The sequence below is a fragment of the Frieseomelitta varia genome, unplaced genomic scaffold (assembly GCF_011392965.1).
Source record: "Frieseomelitta varia isolate USP_RPSP 00005682 unplaced genomic scaffold, Fvar_1.2 scaffold_663, whole genome shotgun sequence".
Classification (NCBI taxonomy): Eukaryota; Metazoa; Arthropoda; class Insecta; order Hymenoptera; family Apidae; genus Frieseomelitta; species Frieseomelitta varia.
In genome coordinates this window covers 27,751-50,912 of record NW_025110438.1, presented here as the reverse complement: position 1 = coordinate 50,912, position 23,162 = coordinate 27,751, and the positions used below count along the sequence as shown (strand labels likewise).

The following is a 23,162-nucleotide window of genomic DNA, read 5'->3' as shown; positions in this document are numbered from 1 at the left end:
TATACTGACGGAAAACGAGCTGGATACGTCATTATTACAGAAGAAACCAAAAAAAAAAACAAAATTTCTCCTCTTCATAATCCATCTTCACAGCCGAAACTTATGCTGTTTTGTAAGCCTTACAATATGCAAACTCAAATAACGAAGCCCAGGTCTTCATATACACCGACGACCATGAGCGTTACTAAATCCTTAATAAATCATACAATCAAGATAACCAATTGATAACCACCATCAATGAACTAAATCACAACCAACCTAACATAAAACATACAGTCATCTGGATTCCAGCTTATCAAGGAATAGAAGGAAATGAAAAAGCCAACGCAGCAGCGAAAGAAGCCACAATTTTATCCTTACTAACAATCGCAAACATCTCACAATCTACTGCAAAGACCAAATAATCCACTGCAAAGAAGTCACAAGAAATGAATGGAACAACACAACTAAAAACAAAAATCTGGTTTATCCTGTTAGTCAATGGCTTTCCGTATAAATTTATTTCTTTCTGGATTACAGCTAAGACGTGACAATCGAAAGCGTATAGTAAATGTAAATAATTATGTTTTATAATTTATTAGTCTAATCTTTGATCAGATTATCGAAACTTGTCAATATTTCTAATCTTTGATCAGATTATCGAAACTTGTCAATATTTCATAATGGAATAGTGTCACAATACTCAATCTGTTCCATGAAAATCTCAATGTAAAGATAAACGATTCGGTTGAAATTATTTTTCTATTTTCGTATTATGCTAGTTTTGAAGATGTGACTCTAACACTCAGGTTGTCTTACATTCATATGAATTTTCGTTAACTGCAAATAAAATAATTTGTTTCGTTATTAACAGCTTTACGAATAGTTCGCCAGTTTGACAAAATTTTTTTGCCACGATTGCGTATGTATTTCTCGACGAATAATTATGATTCATGAAATGCATCTTTATACACTCGGATCGCTTCCCTCAAACACTATTCACTTTTACTTCAAGAAAACATATTATCGATTATTTCTTGCATGGAGTATTTCATTAAGAATTACTGACAATTGGAAGAGATTATCGTTGATTATGTAATAAATCGCACATCTGTATTTACATTTATTGTAAAGCTCTCGATTGTCTTGTTTTGGGCGAAGTAAGCGATTCTGATAGAGGTAAATGTGTACGTAGATCTAAAATTTTCAAAATCACGTTATATATCTGCATCTATTTCCTCACCAGCGACACAATACAGTAAAAGAAAATTAATAATTATATGCAAAAATACATTAATAACTTTGAAAAGTCTTTAAAACAAATATTCTTAGTTAAAAGGATTCTAATTTATTCTGAAATTATTCTCAGTTATTAGACCTGCATTTATCATTCATATTGGACAAAAAGTATTTTTACATCGTCACAATTCGAAAAGATATTTAGATGGTTCCACTTAAATGTACTACCCTGTATACATTTTACAATTGCGGTAATGAATTAGATTCTGAAGCGACTTTATTTGTCATAGGATCACCCACACGACTGAATATTCATAAAAAGTTTCTAATTTGCAAATTATTTTGTGAGATTGTCATTTGAAAAAAGTGATGAAAGTTGACCGATTGAGATATAGAACTAAAATTATTCAGGAAAGCAAGGGATATATTGTAGTAAAACACATGATTCCGTAGTCTAGTCGGTATAGTTCTGCACACTACAATAACGGAGAAATATGCATGACTTGCAACCCACAAGCGTCTCACATCCTATTTTGGTCTATTTGACATGTAATGCTTCCTGTCAAAAATTGCATAAATAGCGCAGTACAAGAACAGTGTAGCGTGCCGATCTGGTTCTACGTATTTTCTTTTCTTTGGCGTACGAGCCGATCGGTGGCTCGCTGCCTTCAACGTTAATGAAGTTCAGCTAGTTTAAAGTAAAGTTTGATTTGTGGTATTGATTAAAGAGTGTGAATTGAATTCCTGGAATGCACTGGGTTTGAGGACGCGAACCGGCAAAAACGCGGGAGGTTTTCTTGCTGATTTAAAAGTGTGAATAAGACTGTTTTTTTTTTGTTTTGGAATCGGCTTTTATATATCCGAGCCCTCTTTGTTTCCTTTCCGATCCTGTGATCGGAAAGGTGGGTTTTTCCAAACATTTTCAGGGTCAGTTCCAAGAAGTAAATTTGACAATTGCTTCTTGGAACTAACGGTTATATCTTCCGTGTCCTGCCGGTTTATTAGTGTCCTGTTTATGGTGGAGACCGATGCGATAAAGAAACTCATCGAGCCTTGGAATTAAGAGTCAAATATGACTACAATACGGAAATGTCAGTTTGAAATATGAAATACGCGGGAGGTCCCTGCCGTAGAAAAGTTACAAGACAGGAGTTTATTGTCCCTGGCACGATGAATTTATTTGTCGCATCACATTTTGACCCTCATTGTGTTCGGTAAGACCGAACAAACAGTATGAAAAATGTTCCCTCACTCATATTTGTGTTTGCTTGTAATCGAAGTTTTTTTCGTAGTTGAAGTGATGTGTGTAAATAATGTCAATCGTTACTAATTATTAATAACTTGTATTCATTGATAACATTAAAAAGTATGATATATATATAACTCTTGCACATTCACTACGTTGTTACGGTACTTTTACATGTTTCATTCAGAGTTTCACGAATTTAATATAAGTATATAAGTATATATATATTTAATATCGTTTTATATTACACGTTGGAACGATATAATTAGAAATTAGGCTACCATGAAATACAGGAAATTAAAATAAAAATATTTATTACACAAAGTGGTAATACAACAAATGTTTCAGTGATGATGTTCCAGGAGCAAGGTAATATAATATAATAAAATATTAATAAAAGATATTGAGGTGTAATATTTTTATTAACACCTGCATACTTTTGTTCCCTGTGGAACGACGTGTCCATGCTAACCAACAGCACAAAGTTCTTGCAACTCATAAATAAATTTCTGTGCATTTATAGATTTTTGAAGAATATATAAAACGCTTAGCATAAAAGTGGTATGCAAAAATATATAAACAATTTAAAATTTATTATGCTTACTTTAAGAGTTATCTATTCATGGATATTCCAGTAAAAGAAGATAAAACGAATTTATATCTAGATTTCAATACCACTGTCTCGTATCCATTTCATTTTAGTCAGTATGTGTAAAATGTGATCATAGTCCCTTCAGATCTACTTAACTGTTTTTTTTTTCAGCAACAGTTATGTAGCAGAATTATAAATGACTAGGCGTATCTGAAGGTACATTGGCTGAATAATTCTTGAAGTAAAATGCGTTGCCCGTTTGAGCGACCAGAAAACAACACGTATCCTTTGCTTCATAAATATTGTTCTAGCAATAAATTATTTTGTCAAATATATCAAAAATATATGTTATATGTTGTTATTCGTGCACATGTTAAAATGATACAAGGAATGTGTTGTATCAATCTAATACATTTAATATTAACGGCACTGAAAATTGAGTTATACAAAATCTACTACTATTGGTACAGTTATTCTTGTATTTACGCTACAGAAGATCTTTTGCCTCAAATAACATTTTGATATTTTTGAAAAACAATGACAAGCTTTCTCATTGAAATGTCGAATATTTTTATGTTCCTACTTATAATTTGTTCTTATACTACGTTAACCCGTTTTCAGTTTCAGTTCACATCCACTTTCATTCTCATTCACTTTCGTAACTCAACAACTAAAGTTATTGCACTTGGATGTTGATCTTGTAGCGGCCTATGGTCCCTGAAGTACGAGAATCGAACACCGACTAGTACAAGCCGGAAGTGGCGGTGCGCCTAGCGTCGAAGTACCGGCGATCTTCAACGTCGAACGAACTGAATGCGGAACACGATAGGATTGGTGACCATCCAGCCTGGCGGATAGTTATAACAATAAGCGGCTGGGGTAAGGGATGGGCGGCATCAGCCCCACTGATGAATTTAGGCAGCGATCCTGAGAAGAAACGCATTACCTTCACTTTCTTCACCTACCTAAATCGATTGTATCCCTAAATATCATTACCATCACTACTCAATTGCTTCAATCTTTATATGTAATCGTAGATTGTTCAGTGTCCAGCTTTTGATAATCAAAAAATATAAGTATATATAATAACTATGTATAAATATATATAATAATGAATATAATAGCTATGAATATAGTTTTCATTTAGCATTAGTGANATTAATATAATATGTACTTCTTTCCTTCTAGTTTTGTTTCCCTTTTTTTCTAGTTCCTATCTGATGCCTATTAGAACATAAGAAAAGATACAAGAAATAGTTTCAAGGAAAGAATCTTGATGCATTTGAAAATGAAATAATTCCTATGCAGTGTATAAACAGAAAGGTTGTGTACGTTCAACGAAGAATTGCCGCCACCTTAAATATTCTCGGCTCTGTAAGGGAGGACTGTAGAAGAATTGAATACCAATTAAATATCGACTAAGTTAAATTAAATTAAAATTTAGAATAAATTAAAAATGAATTAATTTAATATATTTAAACACACAAGACACTCACACTAAATAATTATACATATTTGAAGTGTAAACGCGACCATAAAGTCTCCTTCACAATTTTTTTTAAGGTAGAATAATACTGTAAAAGAAATTGTTTCACTTTAGAAGAGTCACTGCATATCGGAGATTTTCTTTTATGTAATCATATTAAAATGAATATCGAAAAGAACTATTTGAATACCCATAGAGCAGTTCGAATTTGTAAAATCAAAAGGAAAAAGGAAAGACAAGGAAGTAAGTACTTGCAGAGTATTTAGTAGTTACACAAAGTATAATAAATATAATGGACCATTCCATATGCAACCCAATGTAGAGACAAAAATGTTGATTTGAAGAAATTTTCAATAAATAAAAGAATTATTTTTCTAATATTAAAAATTGCACGTGCCCAAGTGGGAATCGAAAAGATTTCAATGTTCAACTTCTATGGTGTTAACATTGTGAGATATACAAATTTACAATTTATGTAGCTTAGTCTTGAAATATTTAAATTTCTTCAATTACACTACTAATCGTTATTAGAAACATATTTAGTCAAATTAAACATAAAATTAAGTTAATCAAGTTATATTTGTAATATAATTATAATATATAATTTAACTGACTGTAATTACTTGTGATCACATAATATTTTTGAGATTTAAGAACTACATTTTTCGATTGTTGAATCAATTAACATCTTTTGCCTTAGAATTCTTTCGTGTTTTGAATATCAAGTCCATGCTCATCATTTTCGTTTATTACTTCCCTTAATGGAAATGTTATATTATTTTATGTAAGATGATAAATAAATACGTTGATTTATTACAAATTTGCGGCAAACATTATATTCCATTGATGTTGTTTCCTTCTTGCTAATGAAATCTTATTATTCATACTTTATTAAGTTTTGCAACTTAAAACTCAATGAAACATGTAATAATAAAATGTCACTTGAAAATCTGGCTCTACATATATACTTTATTCGAAAAACAGAACGTTTATATAGTAAAACTATTACTCTTTAATTTATTGAGGTGATATATTGAAGTTCATTGCTGAACCAATCACCTCAAATATTTCTGTTTGAATATACGAAAAAAGCTTGTAAAAGTAAGATATTCAATACAGAGAAGATTATTATATATATAAGTAACGATTTTTTTAGTTGGGGAATTTTGAAGATTTCAATACAAATCTTATGTATTTTTTAATCTATTGTCAATATATTCAATATTCGCTATATAAAAAAATTATAGTGATTACTCGATATCATTGCAAATCACTGATTTTGATACATATTCTCAATTCAATATCATTCTGGTCTATTTCTCTATATATATTGCCGCCAATCGAATCTAATTAAATACATTTATTTGAATATGAACTTTAAATCAAATATTCTTTAATCAAAAGCGAATTAGTGGATTGCTATGAAATATTTCCTTCAAAAGGGAATAACAGAGCTCGGTTCGAGCTCTGTGAATGTCTCTATTATGAATTCCTAGATATCTTGCTAGTGATAGAAATTACAAGGATTAACCTGGAAGTGAAAATCTCATCGATGACTTTCGCCAGGAGGACAGGCAGTAATATTCCTTACTAGTTCCCCAACTGAGGGAAATAGTAGGTTGAGAGGCGAATGCTTGTTAAATGTAGTTGGAGAGAGACATATGTGAGCAACTGTTTAAACTGTGTCATACTGATTCGATGATGGAGCTTTGAAAAATGATCCTATTTCTCTCCGACGAATAAATTTTTGCAGCCGTATCTATTTACAGATAGCGTGCGATCAAGCTGTGGAGTTGTGATTAATTTGAAAAGCCGTTTCCCAACTCAACTTCTGTACTCATATCACACGATTTGCGCGTAAATTAAATTTCTGATATTTGTATAAACTCCAATTTCATGAAAAATTCATAATAAACTCATGCAAACGGAGTTATATTGTAATTTAGATTATACAAAAGAACTCTTAACCGTTCCTTGTGTCAATTTGAAACGTTTCTCTTATTAAATCTTGTATTATACATATTTGTTATATACATAACATAAAATGAAGACATATTTGTTATATACATAACATAAAATGTTTCAAGTGATTCATGTAAGGCTACATGCAAAACATTTTCTAAACTGAACTAATTATATTCAAATGTTGAATGATTTCAGAAGAGATATTATTTGAAGAGACATTTTTTTATATATGTAGATTCACAGAAAGCATTTGCCGATCACAAGTCTGTTATTTTGAAAGTAATTTTATGTTTTTCAGTACATTAATCTATTCAGCTTGATATTATCCATTAAAACATTTTACCAGAAGACAACTAGTTCCAACCATATTTTGATTAGTATATTATTTTAATTACTGCAGTATTGTAGTTATTCAGATTTGAAATCGTTTGCTTAATTTCTTATTTCATTCAATTTTATTCTTGTCAATTGTTAAATGTCAAATGGTTTTCTATTCCTCAGATTAGTAGAAAATAAATAGAATGCTATGTAAATATATAAATAATTCAACCACAAAATTGAAGATACATGTCAATTTTGCAGCAAACTTTGTATGTATCTCCACCAAGTTAAGAGGCTAGAATCACATGATTGTTCTGACCCAATTTTAAATCACCCTATATATAAGAGAATGACGACTACTACAGTACTTTTGACGACTACTATAGTCACCAATTCAAATGTAGCTTCTATTGATATCTATAATTTCAACTTTTGTTGTAATTTGCTACTTCTAAAGAGCTATCTATTTAATTTTTTACCTTTTTTCGTAACTTTGTAGATTTTTGTATATGTGTGAAATATGTACCAATCAGTAACGGGAAGCAATATTTGATTATTTTGTAATCATGTACGAGATGTCTCACAACGTAATGACTTTATAAGGTTCAGTTCGATAAATATTCAGAGTCCTATAAAGTTCTAAAAGAAAATGCATCTGACTGTTTGATAACTTTAAAGCCTTCACTTTCACAAACCATAACTAACTTCTTCGAAGATACGTACGTAGTGTTGCCAGTAGAACAGTGAAACTGTATTTTTTTCTCAAAAATGATGTAAATTCAAACATTTGTAGAAACATTGAATACTTATTTCCATGAATGTAAGTTACTACAAATTGATAACTGAAACCCTAAAAACTTCAGGTACTTTCTTTTATTACCGTCTCGTTAAGTTATGAATATACGGCAACAAGAAATCAAGAAAACCTCATTTTGCCAACTACGTTTAGTAATCAAAGTTGAATGACAATTAGAATAAGAAGATTCAAGAGATCGTAGCAAAAAAAATCGTTGAAATCGAGGTACAGTCATAAAAAATTTCGTAACTTCTTTGGAGATGTTTGAATTTATATCATTTTTGAGAAAGAATAATTCAGTTTCCCAAAATATATCTAGAATTGTAAAAAGAGGAGTTTCATGATTTAAAATAAAGCCCAGTCGACATTTTTTCTTAATATTATCTCAATTCAAATATCAACAGTTTTTCGAAAATCGAGAATTTATTTATCTGAATATTTATGGAACAGCATCTGGTGTGTTTTTTGTTCGAAAGAAAATTTTGGTTAAAAGGAGAATTCGTAAAATCTCATTACCAGTAGAAAATATGTTTTTGAAAGTTTTTGTACTTTGAAAACGATGTTTCAACCTACAAGAAATACATAATGCTATAAAAAATAACCTTATGTAAATTATATTTCGACAATGCGGGCTGGTCTGATGACTTTTCATTAAAGAGATTCGCTAAAAAAATTCATGCATTCATTTTTCTTTAGAAAAAAAAAGGAGAAAAATGAATAAAATACTGTAAAATATTTATCAATATATTTTTATTTAAACGGCTAAACATTATAGGATATATCAAGAGCAGTCTAATTCTTGGGAGGCAGTAGCTATGGTATTTATATATTTACATATTTTACAGTTAGTGCGAGAATGAAGGAATGAGATGGATAGGATTTTGGTGATGGGTAAGGTGAGGAAAGATTGTGCGTTTCGTCTCAGAGTCGCTGCCTACTCATCAGTGGGGCTGATGGCAGCGACCACTTACCCCAGACGCTTATTGTTATAATTACTCGCTAGGCTTCCATCCCAGCGGTGTTTCGCACTCTGTTTGCTTAAACATCGAATATCGCTAGACTTCGACGCTAGGCGCACAGCCACTTGCGGCTTGTACAAGTCGGTGTTCGAAACTCGTACTCGAGGGACTCTAGGCCGCTACAGATATATGAAATGAATTAGAAAAATTATATTCGTTCTAAAATAAGTTATTTATCATTCTCCCATTTATCACCAACAAACAGGTTTTTATCATTCAGTAGAATAACTTAATTATTAAGAAAATATGTTTTAAATATTTTTAAAACTAATATTATCACTATAAGTTCATTCTAAGGAGTCAAGCGGAATGCCGAAATGTGACAAAACTAATTTATTAGACATTTCGATATGTTATTTTAATTTTAGGCTCATATTTCTATGCACTTTCAATATATTTATACCTATATATCTACTTATTTCTCTATTTATTTATTTGTTTACGTATTCATTTATTTATTCTATAGAAAATGGTTTAATATTATAAGTAAATAATACGATTTGACAAAAATAAAATGAAAGTTAATTAGCATTTAATGTGAAAGCATTTAATGTGTAAATTTTTAATATCCAATCTCGTTTAGGATTAGGAACCTGCTTACCAGATCTATCTCTGTTCTAAAACGCTAACAATTTAACGAATAGAAGGAAAGAAAATACTTCCATTGTCAAATGGAACGGCTATAACAGATATTTGTTTGTAGATTCTCGATGTTCTCCGCCGTGAGCCACGCAATTGTGTTATTCTAGATAACAGTGAACACTTTTCTTTCCTCCAGGCTCTAATCGATTTTTCTACTGCGCATTCTGCTACATATAGACTTTATTTAATTTTTAAACTGTGTCACTTTAAAAACAATTTTCTATAAGAAGTTTTTCCCGAGCAGTCTAGCGAATCGGACGTGTTTTGTCGCTCGCGAGTGCCAATCTAATTGTTTTGATTGCTAGGTGACTTTTGTTGTAAGTGAGCGTGATGATATATCGCGGTACTCCGCCTTGACAATAGAATAATACACAGTGTGTGTAAGTACACCGACGAATATCTCGACCAGAGAAGGTTCCTATGCCTAACCATAGAAACAAAAACTACACCGATTCGAAACTAACCGAAATCTTTAAACATACAACCTGAAAAATCTTACGCATCAGCTACAACCGATAGTTCATTTCCCAGTAAAGAATAGGCAATTGTAATTGATGCCATAGACGGTACAACCGTGAAGGATTATGTAATAGCCGTAGCAAAAACCATTAAACCCAACGCCATCCCGTATATCCAACGACAGAATTTGTATCTATTTCGGCAGTAAAACTACAACAAAATAATTTACTAACAACTACAAAACGATTAACATCAACAATACGAACACCACAGTCAGACCCTTGTTAAATTCATCACAACGAAAAATTTTATCTAACGTTTTTCCTACACTGCACGAGTTCATTGAAAAATTTCTAATAGATAAAAACATAAAAGCAACATCCAAACTCACCTTTCTCCGCCCTTCTTCGCCCACATAATGAGCTTTAGAAGGCAAATTTTCGTAGATCCAGAAGATGCTCAAAAAATCCCTGAATCGTTCTTAATAACACATGACGACACACAGGACCAAATATTCATTTCCACCGACAAAGTCAGTTGTTTTTTGCAAACAAGAGAGACATATTGCAAAACAATGTACCTTACACACCCAACCAACAATGTCCAACTTAACAAATAATAGAGAAACCAACAGCAGCGATATACCAAGAGAAATGGAACAAACATTATCCTTCAGTAGCACACAAGAAACCACAAGTATTCCACACAAAAACCAAACCGAAATAGAAAACCAATGAAAAGCAAAAATTTCAACACCACCACTACCGACCTACCTACAATTAATACAAACAACACAATCAACGACCCACCACAGAACACAGAAATATTTTGATCTCCCGCCACTTACAAAAGACAACTATCAACCTCAACTGAAAGCCAGTCAGATGATGAACGAAATTCAGAAAAAATGACAAACAATGACCCAAATCCGAAAAGAAATTCCACAACCACCAACATAAAAAAGAAACCCAAACGTAGCCAATCGCTAATCAGAATCATAGATCAAATAGATAATCCACTCAAGCCAATCAAACAAATCCTAGAAAATCCCACTAATAGCTTTGTGCTCAACTACAAACAACTCAGAAGTTTTCTGGAAGACGCCATTGGCAACGAAGACCCAATCGACATCACCAATAGCTACACTTCCGACACAAATGCAATAATCCATATGCTTAAATAAATACATCTCTCCCTACAAGACCTGAGTATAAAAAATCGACTGCACCGCCTTATAAAAAAACTAATAACTGACACTTCAATAAATATATCTTTACAACCTAATCTTCTACAAAATCAACACTAATAACATTACCCTTAAACTACAACGTATAAAGATTATAATGAAGTATAAGGACTAAGCAATGCACATAAAAAAAATCATCACTCCAAGTAATTCAATGGAACCTTAATGGCTTCTACAGTCGACTTGATCACCTACAACTTTTAATTGGCAATTTCCTTCCTCAAATAATCTGTCTACAAGAAACGAAATTCAAACACCAGGGTACTGGACAGATTAAAAACTACAAAACCTTCAACAAAAACAGCAATTGCACACACACAAGCGGAGGTGTAGCCACCCTTATCAGAAACACCATATATAGCGAGGAAATAACGATCTCATCCAACTTCCAAACAGCCAACAACTAAACGAATCCGGATTAGCCCACCTAACCAAACAAATACGTTTATCATTCTCGGAGACCTAAATAGCTACAATACCCTCTGGGATCGTACAAAACCGATAGATGAGAAGCAATCAGAGAAAATATAATTAACTCAACCAATCTCGTGCTATGAAATACTACCGCACCTGCCCATTTTTGGCATTCCACCGGTTCAGTGCGATAGATTTAACTCTCTGCAGCCCATCTATAACCCAAAATATCACATGGAACACAGTCGATGATTTATATGACTGTGTTCACTTCCCAATGAAGGTATTATACAATCTGAACCGAAGCAGCGAATCCTACAAGCCGCCAAAATGGAAATTTCAAGAAGCAAACTGGGAACTGTGCCGAGAGTCGCTAACAAACTGACATGCCCAATTTGTACTAAATTCTATCAATTCTACTACCATAAATACAGCTGTGGAACAACTAACAGAAGCTATAATAGAAGCAGCCAACGTAGCTATACCGAGAACAAAAAACTAATAACCCCAAATCCAAATTCACACTATGGTGGAAAGAACAATGCGCACAAGTTATAAAAGACAGTAAACACGCCTTCAACAGGTATAAAAAACATAAAACTACAGAAAACCTCGTCAACATTAAAAAACTCAGAGCAATAGCCCGCAAAATTCTGAAAAACAGCAAAAGACCGGCATGGATATACTATGTCTCATCTCTGAACACAGCTACACCACTCTCATCAATCTGGAAAAAGATAAAAACCATAAAAGGATCCACTACACAAACCGCGACACCTGCCTTTGAAAAAACATAACTCACTCACCACAGATCCGAATGAAAACTCCGAAGCCCTAGCAATAACATTCCAAACAAATTCTAGTGATGACAATTGTACCAAAGAATTCCAGGCCTATAAAAGGGAAACGGAAACTAATCAGACGAAATCCCTAACAGCAAACCTCTCACCACATCCACTTTAAATATGCCTCTTCAACTCAATAAACTCCAACACTTCTTAAACAAGTGCTCGAATACCAGCCCAGGACCTGAAGGAATACCGAACATAATCCTAGTTAACCTGCCACAAGTAGTACTCAATTATATGTTATCAATATTTAACGGTATATGGACCTAAAATGTTTTCCCAACCAGATGGCAAAAAGCAATAGTTGTTCCTATTCTGAAACCAGGAAAAATCCCAACGAACCCATACAACTTTCTACTGATAGCATTAACAAACACTGTGTGCAAATTAATGGAGAAAACTATAAATTACAGACTTCGATGATTCCTTAAAAGCAAACAACTGATTTCCAAGTTCCAAAGTGGCTTCCGACAATCCCATTCCACATACGACCATCTAATAAACCTGGAACATATGTGAAACCTTTGCCAATAAACAATACGTGATAGCAGTATGCCTAGATATTGAGAAGGCCTACGACATGGTCTGGAAATGGCCTCAAAAGAAATATCCTCAATTTTATCAACAACTTCCTATCTACCAGAGTCATCGAAGTCAAACCTAACAATACACTTTCTCCTCCAAAATTCCTGAAAAATGGCGTACCACAAGGCTCCAGTATATCTCTATTCCTGATCGCAATAAACGACGTATTAAACTGCATAACAAACCCAGTCATGGGACAACTGTTCGCCAATGATTTAACTATTGTATGCAAAGGTCAAAATCCACATACCACTCAAATCTTACTCCAAGAAATTCTGGACAAACTACAAAAATGGATACAGACATCAGGCTTCAAATTTTCCAGTGCCATATCGGAAACAATAATTTTAAGCAGAAAATAACCACCCTCAACACTCAACTTAAGACTCAACAACAACCAACAATTAATAGAAACTATTTCCATTAAACTACTTGGAATCACCTTTGGCGATTAACTTAGAAATCTCATATCGAAAAATTCAAAATTAAAAGCAACTAACGACTTAATATCCTAAAAATAATAGCTGCAAATAACTGGGGAGCAGATATAAACGTATTACTATCAATATATAAAGCAACAGTACGATATAGGTTAGACTACGGATCGATTGTCTACAATTCCACCAATATTCCCAACATATTAAAAAAACTAGAAATCATACACAATAGTGCACTCAGAATAATAGTCGGTTCTTTTTAAGCGAAATATCAGAACCACCGTTACAGACTCGAAGAAAGTATCTAAGCATTAAATTTGCAGCCAATATCGCCTCCACTCCACTAAACCCCGTATATGAAAACACGTTTAAACAGACCTCACACATACAAAAAAAGAACACCCCCTCCATTCTACTAGAGGATTAGGAATTATCTAAATGACTTGCAGATGAAAATTCACTGTACAATGAAAAGATCTATTCACAACATACCCCCATGGACCATCCCAGCAATTGAAATACCTCATTACTCAACTACAGTCAAAGAAAAAGTAACTCGTCCATGTTAAAATCACTGGTTGAAGAGTTAGAAGAAACTTTTCCAAACCACATACATATATATATACAGATGGATTTCAAACCCCAATTCGATGGATTTCAAACCCGGATTCGGATATACTATCACCGGTAATAGACTAAACAACTCAACTAAGCTCCATCTAAAAACTCCCATCATCCACTGTGAACTCAACGCGATTAAACACGCTATCGAACTTACGTCCATACATCAAAACAAGAACTTTACTATTTTCGGCGTCTCTATAAACGCAATTTCATCAATCTAGAATCTGTGAACAAATGACTCAGTCATCCAAAAATGCCAAGAGCTTTACATCAAACCGACAAATAGAAACAACAGTCACTGTAACCTGGGTTCCCGCCCATATTGGCAATGTTATAAACGAAAGAGCCGATAAATTGGCCAAAGAAGCTGCCAACTCATCTAACCCCAACCACCACAAAAATAGCCTACCAGAAAAAACCACACCCCACCTGCTCAAAATGAAAATAAATGACAATTGGAATAAAAACAGGAAATCCACATTAAAACCACGTCAAAAAATAGGTAAGAACGATTTCTTCAGGAAGAGCATCGCCTGCACGCTACCAAGCCACGACCAAGTCATAACCTCAAGAATCATAACAGGACACACAAAACTCACCCACCAACATCTCCTCCACAATGAAAAACCTCCAACCTGTGAACTATGCAAAGTGCCGCTAACGGTGGACCACATTATTTTGGAGTGCAGAAAATACACTGAAAAACTCCTAGAGTGCAATATAAAATCCATCCTGAATGACAACCTAATGGACAACAACACAATCAAGAACCTTCTGCAATACCTGAAACTAATAAGAGTGTACAAGAGGTTACGATTACCTGAGTCACTAATAACCGGAAAAGTGATTGATGCGACATTTAAATAACGGAACAAAAATTTGGCTGACTCGTCAATTTAATTGGTTTAGGATACTTGAATGAAATCTGTAAAAGTAATTCCCGCTCCTCAAAATTCTTGACGCGAATTCTACTTCTACTATCCTTTGTTGAATAGAGTTAGAAAACTAATGATTAATTGGTGCTTTAATAAATTTATTATATACATTTTCTGGCTATAATTGTAATATAATATATTACATTTTATGTTATGAATGTATTAAGAATTGAGCAAGTTGCAATAAATATATATCTCTATTGATACCGTAAGCATGTGGTTCGCTTACTTACGATGTATTATTTTAAAAAATAATCTCAGTCCATAAATCACCGTCCATTGTTATTACTCTTGAGACAACTGACTATCGGTGTGCATTGTACTTCAACTTCAAAAAGACGTACGATGAAAAACACATGATGTATGTGACAGAATTGCCATTGCAGGAAAGTTTCAATACTGTTCGGTAAAATCTGTATAAATTTTTTCAGTATGATTAGTAGTATATATTCCAAATCGATTTAAAATTTCAACAATGGACGGATACAAATAAAACCACTCGGCAGAATCTCCATTATTATAATTGTTACAATATTATCTACTTATCAGTATTAATTAACCGTACGTTAACATTAAATCAAAGAAAGACGTATGAATTGTACTTAATATTGCAATAATTTAGAAGTGTTCAAATATTTATGAATGGTATATTCAAGGCCATAATACGGCATTCATGAAATGCTCATCTACATCAAATAAATATATAAAACAATACTTAGTGAAACACTGGCATTTGTTCACCATACTATTACAAATGTATGAGAATATTTTGTAACATTGTCAACATGTCGAAAATGATATGGAGATATATTACTTTGAATAGAAAATTAAACAAAACAATGATTTTATACATTAAAGTGGTTAAATATATTATCGGTGAATGATTGAACAAATTTTATGTAGTATCCCTAATTGATTCTATTCATTCATCTTTTCTCATCTTTTTTTCAGAAGTAGTGTCTGTTTCGTGAATAGATTGCGGAATTTTTGAAATTTCAAATTTTTATGACTACAATTAGAAAACATGTTAAGCAGAAATTTAATTCCACTATTAAATATTATATGAAGTATAATACTTTACTTTTAATGTTTCACAGATTTTTATATTTTACATACATATATATGAAAACTTGAAATTTCCGTATTTATAAATTTCACATAATTGCATATGATGCATATTCCAGTCACGATACTTAACATCTGCTAATGCCATAAGACGATTATCTAACTTAAATATATCTCTAAATCTTTCCACTGTTTTTTCATTAATGCCACATGCTAAAAAAGTAGTAGGGAAGACATCGTCACAAGGTGAGTTGCGAATGAAGATAGATATCATATTCTGCAGTTTATGCAGAATATATTAAAATTTATCCATCTCCTACAGCACCATAAAAATTTAAAATTCATTGAACAGTTGCTATAATGACTAATATATCGCAATTATCTACATTACTAGGCTTATGTGTTCCTCAAAATGAAAATCCATTCTCCATTTCCAGACACTACTATATGTCTTCCTTTATTAAATTATGACAAGATATATGATTTTCAGTGATTAGTGAGAAATTTATAAATGTAAAACTGCGTAGAATGCACATAATATGTAAAATATCTAGAGACTAACTCCTTCTATGGGATTAAGCAAAATAATTCCATACCGAAACATTGTATTTCAAAATATACATTTATACATATATAACTATAACTCGGAAACCTGGGGTATCGTTTACAAACTCCAGGCGGAAAAATTCCGAGTCAGAGATGTGCTAAGTACAGTTCGGCGTGGTAACGAAGATTCGACCAAGAATGTCCGGGAGACAGCCAGCTTACTGCTAAATGTTCACGTCTCCGACGACCGAGAGGATCATGGCCCCCAACAGCGCGTAATTTGTGAATCCTTGCGTATTCTTCCCAATACCAACGATACTACCCCCGTCCTAAAGTGCTTGCCACTCTGAAGACTATGAAGAACGGCAAAGCACTCGGCCCCGACCTGATAGAGGTTATCATGTTAAAGGTCGCGTCGAAAGTAATCCTCGACCAGCTGGTACGGCTCTTCAGCAGGTGCATTCGCTTGAGCGTCTTTCCCGTTGTCTGGAAGGCCGGCTCGCTCAGAGTCTTCCTGAAGAGCAAAGGAAAGAATGAGAAGGTCCCGAAATTGTATAGACCGATTTGTCACCTCTCTATTATAGGAAAATTACTCGAGAAGATCATCTTATTACGACTAAACTGGACGTCACTTGTCCCGGGACGGATCTCCCCCCGACAGTTCAGTTTCACACGGAAAGTCGACGGAGGACGCGATCGTCGAGCTTCGGCGCGCGATCGATGTTTCCGAGCATCGATACGTCATAGCGTTGCTCTTCGAAGTCTCGAGAGAATTTGACAGTGACTGGTGGCCCCTAGTTTTGAAAAACCTTAGGGATAGGGAATGTCCTCGCTTTTGAGGTCATGGTTAGTTATTTTAGTGACCGCCGCGTAGTCCTAGAATTAGGGAACTCTAGTGTTTCCAAGCATGCAACGAGGGACTGCCCGCAAGGATCAGTCCTTGTTCAAGCCTGCTGAAACATCATGTTTGATGACCTCCTCAGGTCATTAGAGTCATCGGTAGAAAATAACTTTGCTGCCTACGCAGATGATCTCCTTGTGACGGGATCTTTCTTTATCTTGTGAATGAAGTAATATGCTGCGGCTGAAGTCAGACTGAACTTTATTTATTAGATTTGTTGGGTATTTATATAGAGTTCAGGTATGGTGACAAATTTTACAAAAGTGGGGATGGGTGATTCAGTGGCCGGATACGAGTCAGCAAAAGATAAGAAGGTAGCTTTGCAAAGGCGTCTTCACATCCTCGTTGTCACCGAAGGAGACAGTAGACGATAATTGAAAATAAAGCACCAAGAGGTAGCTAATATGATAGACAATTGTTGCACGGGTGCCAAATTAAAGTTATCAATGCCACAGGCGGAAGGCATTATTCTTAAGAGAGGCATGATAGAAAGGGCAGCGATAGGTAGACGGGGAGGAGCGCGACCAGACAGGAAGCGGAAAGCCGTCCGCTCTTCGAAAGGGGACATGGATAGTAGGCCACCGACAAACTGAATACGGCAACATTCGATAAAATTTAATAACGAGGTCAGATACCTGGGCGTTCTCTTCGGTTATCAGATGAGCGTGAGTCTGCACTCCTCACACTTAGGAAGCAAAGTAGGGATGCTTTTTGGTAAGTTAGCTATATTAGCCGGCAGTCGGTGGGGACTTCGTTACGATGCTCTTTCCACAATCTATCGTGGCGTCTTCACTCCCATAGAGGAGTACGCAGCTTCCGGATGACCTAATCTATATATGTTAGAAGTCTAACATGAGAAAGCTCCGTTTCGTGCAGAGACAGGCTCTCCGACGATGGCGGTCACCGACGCGTATAGGACAGCATCGTGCGGGAGAGCCTGTGCGTCATTGCGGGCGTGATCCCCATCGACGTTCTTCTCGAGAAGCACAGGGCTCTTTTCAGTCTTCGGAGGAGAAAGGACGCCGACTTCCCTCTGGGACTCTACGGAGTTCGGGATTAGCGACCCCGAGATGCCCGAGCCGGATCATGCAATTTCGCGTGTGCTGCACTTATGTGCAGTATCTTGTAGAACTATACAATACAATACAATATGCGTACAACTATACAATATGCGTAATACGTCATTATACTTTACTTACCACCGAATGTTGCTGAAGAGTGTCGAATCGTGTAATAAATCGTAATATAATGTAATTTGTCATTACTGATTGCACTGTTGCATAATTTATTATATTACTGCGTAATACCGTAAATGAGGGGCATAGAGTTTTACTGTTCGTAACGAGAGATATGGCCAAATTACGTTATAATATGTTTGTTAACCTTAAACTTAGTACTATATGATGTAACCATTTCGGGTAGCCCGACGATTTCAGGTAGCCTGATGATTTCGAATCGAGTTGGAAAATGTTCAAGGGGAATAGGATCAGAGGTGGGCATTATTCGAATAACATTTCGAATAAATTCTTCGAATAAAATTTTATTCGTATGAAATTTCGGATAAATTCTTCGAATAACATTTTATTCGAAATATTTACTGAAATAATGTAAAGAAAAAGAATCAAGAGTCCTTTCTTCACAATTATGGTTCATTTAATAAATTTGCCTTTAGTACAATTTTTTGCTTGAACATTTTGTTAGTTAATCTGTTTGCTTTAGGCGAGTTTGTTGTTGCAAATGAAAACAAACGTTCTACTGGAGCAGAAGGTGGCGAAGGAGTGTTACATTTCAAAAATATATTTTTAATTATGGGATATGCGTTCAGAGATATGTAATCATTTCTATTATCTGTAAGAAATTGTAGTACAAGAATTTCTACGTTATCATTTGTTTGTAAATGTTGGTCGTTGAAGTAGATTCCACTTTATTAAATGTTAAAAGCAAAGCAAATTTATTAAATAAACCAAAATTGAAAAAAAATGTATCCTGACTCTTCTTCTTAAATAATTTCAGTAAATATTTTGAATAAAATTTTATTTGAATAATGCCCAACTGTGTTGTTCGAATAATTTTTCTTCGAATAAAATCGTTACTCGTAAGGAACGAATAATTTTTCCTCTAATAAAATCGTTATTCGTTATTTACGAATAAATTTGACAGTATTTTATTCGTTATTCGTTCGAATAAAATATGCCTAACTCTGAATAGGATAGGGATTATATTGCGTTATCGTCAATTATTCATAACATTTAATAAACATATATATATTTTTTTTCTTCAAATGTAATAATATTTATTCTAAATGATAATATAAAAAAGATAATTGTTCTACATTTTGTGATAGTAATTTCGCTCTAGTTGGTGTTATTAGATTTCCGAATAAGGAAAATAATCTTTCACTTGTTGAGTGGCAGGTACAGCAAGAAATTTTTTTGCTGCTAAAGACAATAGGGGAATCTGGCTGTATTGCATTTCCACCAGCTAATAATATCTATGTTTCTGGCATTAAGACCATCGGCGAAATACGTATGTATCTCTCGATGTAGCTGCGACTCAAAGGTCTCCGGTTCCTCGACGTTTGTATATCCTAGTGTATCGTCGAAAAATTGGTCCAGTTGTGATTTGTTTGTACCTATAAGTTGCAACACGTGCAGATAAATCATTAATAAATAATGAAATATTTAAATAATAGGAAAATTATATTTATTGTTATATAAACTTATTACTTTTTCTGGTATTGCGTTTGTCCAATATGTTTTCATGTGAGTTTGATGTTTCCTTGTAAATATACCTAAAATAATTGCATTTAATGTTTCTATTGCTTTATGTCTTTCTTCTGTCGGCCATAAGTAATCCTTAAAACGAGGATCCAATAACATGGTAGTGAAGTACAGATTATTATTTTGTACAATAGGCTCGAATCGTTCCTAAAAATAAAATTATTTAATTTATTTAATATAGTTTCTTTCTTTCTTGTGTAACTAAAAATAAATAATTGAACGGACCTTTAATGCTTCGCGAATGCTATTGCTCATATCTCTTATCAGTGTAGTTGCTGTTGGCTGTGGCTGAAGTATATTTATTAATGTGAAATATATTGGATAATATTGGGAGACAGTTGGATATGTTTCACCACTCATTTTGTCTGTAATATCTTTAATAGGTTTCAAGACATCTGTTATTGCTATAATGAAATTCCATTCTACTGAATCTAAATTATCCGGCATATTATCTTCACACAGTATTATATTTAGTGTTGTTTGCAAAAGAACGAACCGTTTAAACATTTCGTATGTTGAATTTCATTTTGTATCGATATCCTGTATTAATTGCAGTGGTTCTTGTTGTTCGTTGATAGATTTTTGTGCAGTTATAAGCTTGTGTTTTGCGGTTGTGGAGCGTGAAAAGAACGTAATTATTTTCTTGCATATTTTCCGGAGATGATCGTATAATTCAAAATTCTTCAAAATTTGCTTAACTGCTAATTGTAGACAATGAGCGAAACAAGGAACTCTGCTCCATTTATTATAATTATCAATGGCTTTAACAATATTTCGTCCATTAGTGATAAAGGCTGGCGTCTCAGTATGTGTATCCCATAATTGTAAACAGTGCAATATAGCGTTTTGAATATATTTATACGTATGTTTCTCCGGAAGATGTTTTAAATTTAACATATAATGGCAAAGTTCAAAATTTTTATTTATATAGTGTATAGTTAGAGACATATAACGTCTAGCCGTCAGTAGTAAATGCTACAGCGGTATTCCCTGTTAGAAAATTATATGCGTTGGAGTTAGAAGATACATATAAAAGAATAATATCAAAAAATAATGCTTAATGAAATAATGCTAAAGAAAAGTATAATTTACCTTCTTTCAAGTCTATAGATATTTTGTCCTTCAGATTTTGTTTCATCTTTTCATACAGTTTTGGAATTATTTCACGTGAAAATATAGTTTTCATACAGTTTTGGAATTATTTCACGTCAAAATGCTGCCATACGTTGCTTCTATGTTTTCGTCACACACATTCATACCAGATGCGTCGGCGATATCTTCGGTGCTGTCACTATCACGCATACCTGTACTGCGTATAATAAATAATACGTTTTAAAAATAAACTCCAGAAAATTTTGATTGCGTTACTATTTACATATATTCGTTAACCCCTTGCCAGTTCCGCAAATTTGACGAAATCGGTGCAAAAAATGCTTACCTGTTTTTTTCCATAAATTCGTTGGTTACGTTATTTTGATGTAAAAAACAAAGGGAGTTCAAGTGGTAAACGTACTTTTTATTTGTAAAAAGATTCCAAATTACTATTGCACTGCAAAATAATGATAACAAAAATGAAAATGATCACAGAAATGATCACTGAACACAATACTCTCCGATGTGACTTGCAAAGCGTCACTTTCACGATGGAGAAGAAGATTTCAAGTCAGAAAACCAAAGAACGATACATTTCAAAGTCTTTATCAAATGTTTATACAATATTTTCTTCTTCTCTTTCACGCCCGAGCTCAGATATAAACACTACATCGATGGGGATTCTTTTTCTTAGAGGACTACATGAAAGAGACTTATAGACAATATAAGTGGTCTCTTCCAGAAATATATAGCTTTTGCCATGCTTATGTCACGGTGTGTCGAAATGGGAGAAGAGAAAAAAAGCAGCGATAAAGTAATTCTTAATAAAGTTATTTATTAAATGATTAATAAAGTGATTCTTAATACAATTCTTCATAAAGTGAATATGTATACCAATCAGGACATCGGAGAAACAAAAGACTATGTACATAGTACTCACTCACATGATCAATAGATGTCAGGATTACTTCGATTACATCAAGTACAGCAATACGAGTTCCCCTGGTCGTCATTTAAAGTATAAGCATAGTGCAGATATGTACAGAGGCAGAAACCAGTAAATGTTACAGAACAAATGATAAATTGGCGAAACATATCCAACTGTCTCCCAATATTATACAATGTATTTCGCATTAATATATAAATTAACTTAGGAGCACTTAAACTAGGATTCACTTTTATTTTTCTTAGAATAATGCGTTCGTCTAGGTCGTTAAGTTTTCGTGGCCGACCTTTCTGAGGAATTGATTCAATTCGGTCTTCATCATTATATCTCCGTACAATATCAGCCACGGTATTCTTTTACTTAATTTCAAAAGATGACCGATTTCTCGATACGTTTTTCCTTTTTCTCGGTGAAAAATAACTAATTGTCATACGTCAATAAATCGAAAGACGAGTTAAAACAACGATTAATCGAAGAACGGAAGAATATTCCGCTCAATTATTTAATTAAAGAAAATTAGTGGAAATATTCCTAGACGTCTGCGATATGTAATTGAAGTTAAGGGCTATCCAACAAAATATTAATTATTGTTTATGTTAACAATTTTTAGGTTTAAATATTATAGTTCTTCAAATGTCCGAATATTTATGCCACACTATTATGTAGTATTCACATTCTGGTATTATACGCAGTATGTTTTGGATCGTTATCTTGCATAAAAATTAAATCATCTTTAATGCCCATTTTTTCTGCACTGGAAGAAAAATTAGAGTTTAAAATGTCAATGTAAACTCGGTGGATCATTATTTTATCAATAAATTGTAATGTGCCGAAACCAGCTGCACTCGTGCAGCACGAAACGATTACGGAACTGTGAGTATCTTTCTCCGTTTTCTCAACCACTCTTCTCTGCTACCAATTGTGGGTTAATTAAATGAAATACACACTTTTGGTATAATATATAATATATAAGAAAACACATATAATATATAAGAAAAT

At 33.6% G+C, this 23,162-nt stretch overlaps 1 long non-coding RNA gene across 1 annotated transcript; it reads left to right on the top strand.

Moving 5' to 3' along the window:
* The first annotated feature begins 3,760 nt into the window (after window positions 1-3,760).
* On the top strand, window positions 3,761-11,512 carry LOC122535036. Its single transcript, XR_006308063.1, has 3 exons — window positions 3,761-3,855; window positions 4,380-4,382; window positions 11,501-11,512. It is a non-coding gene; the product is annotated as an uncharacterized LOC122535036 (long non-coding RNA).
* The last annotated feature ends 11,650 nt before the right edge of the window (window positions 11,513-23,162 follow it).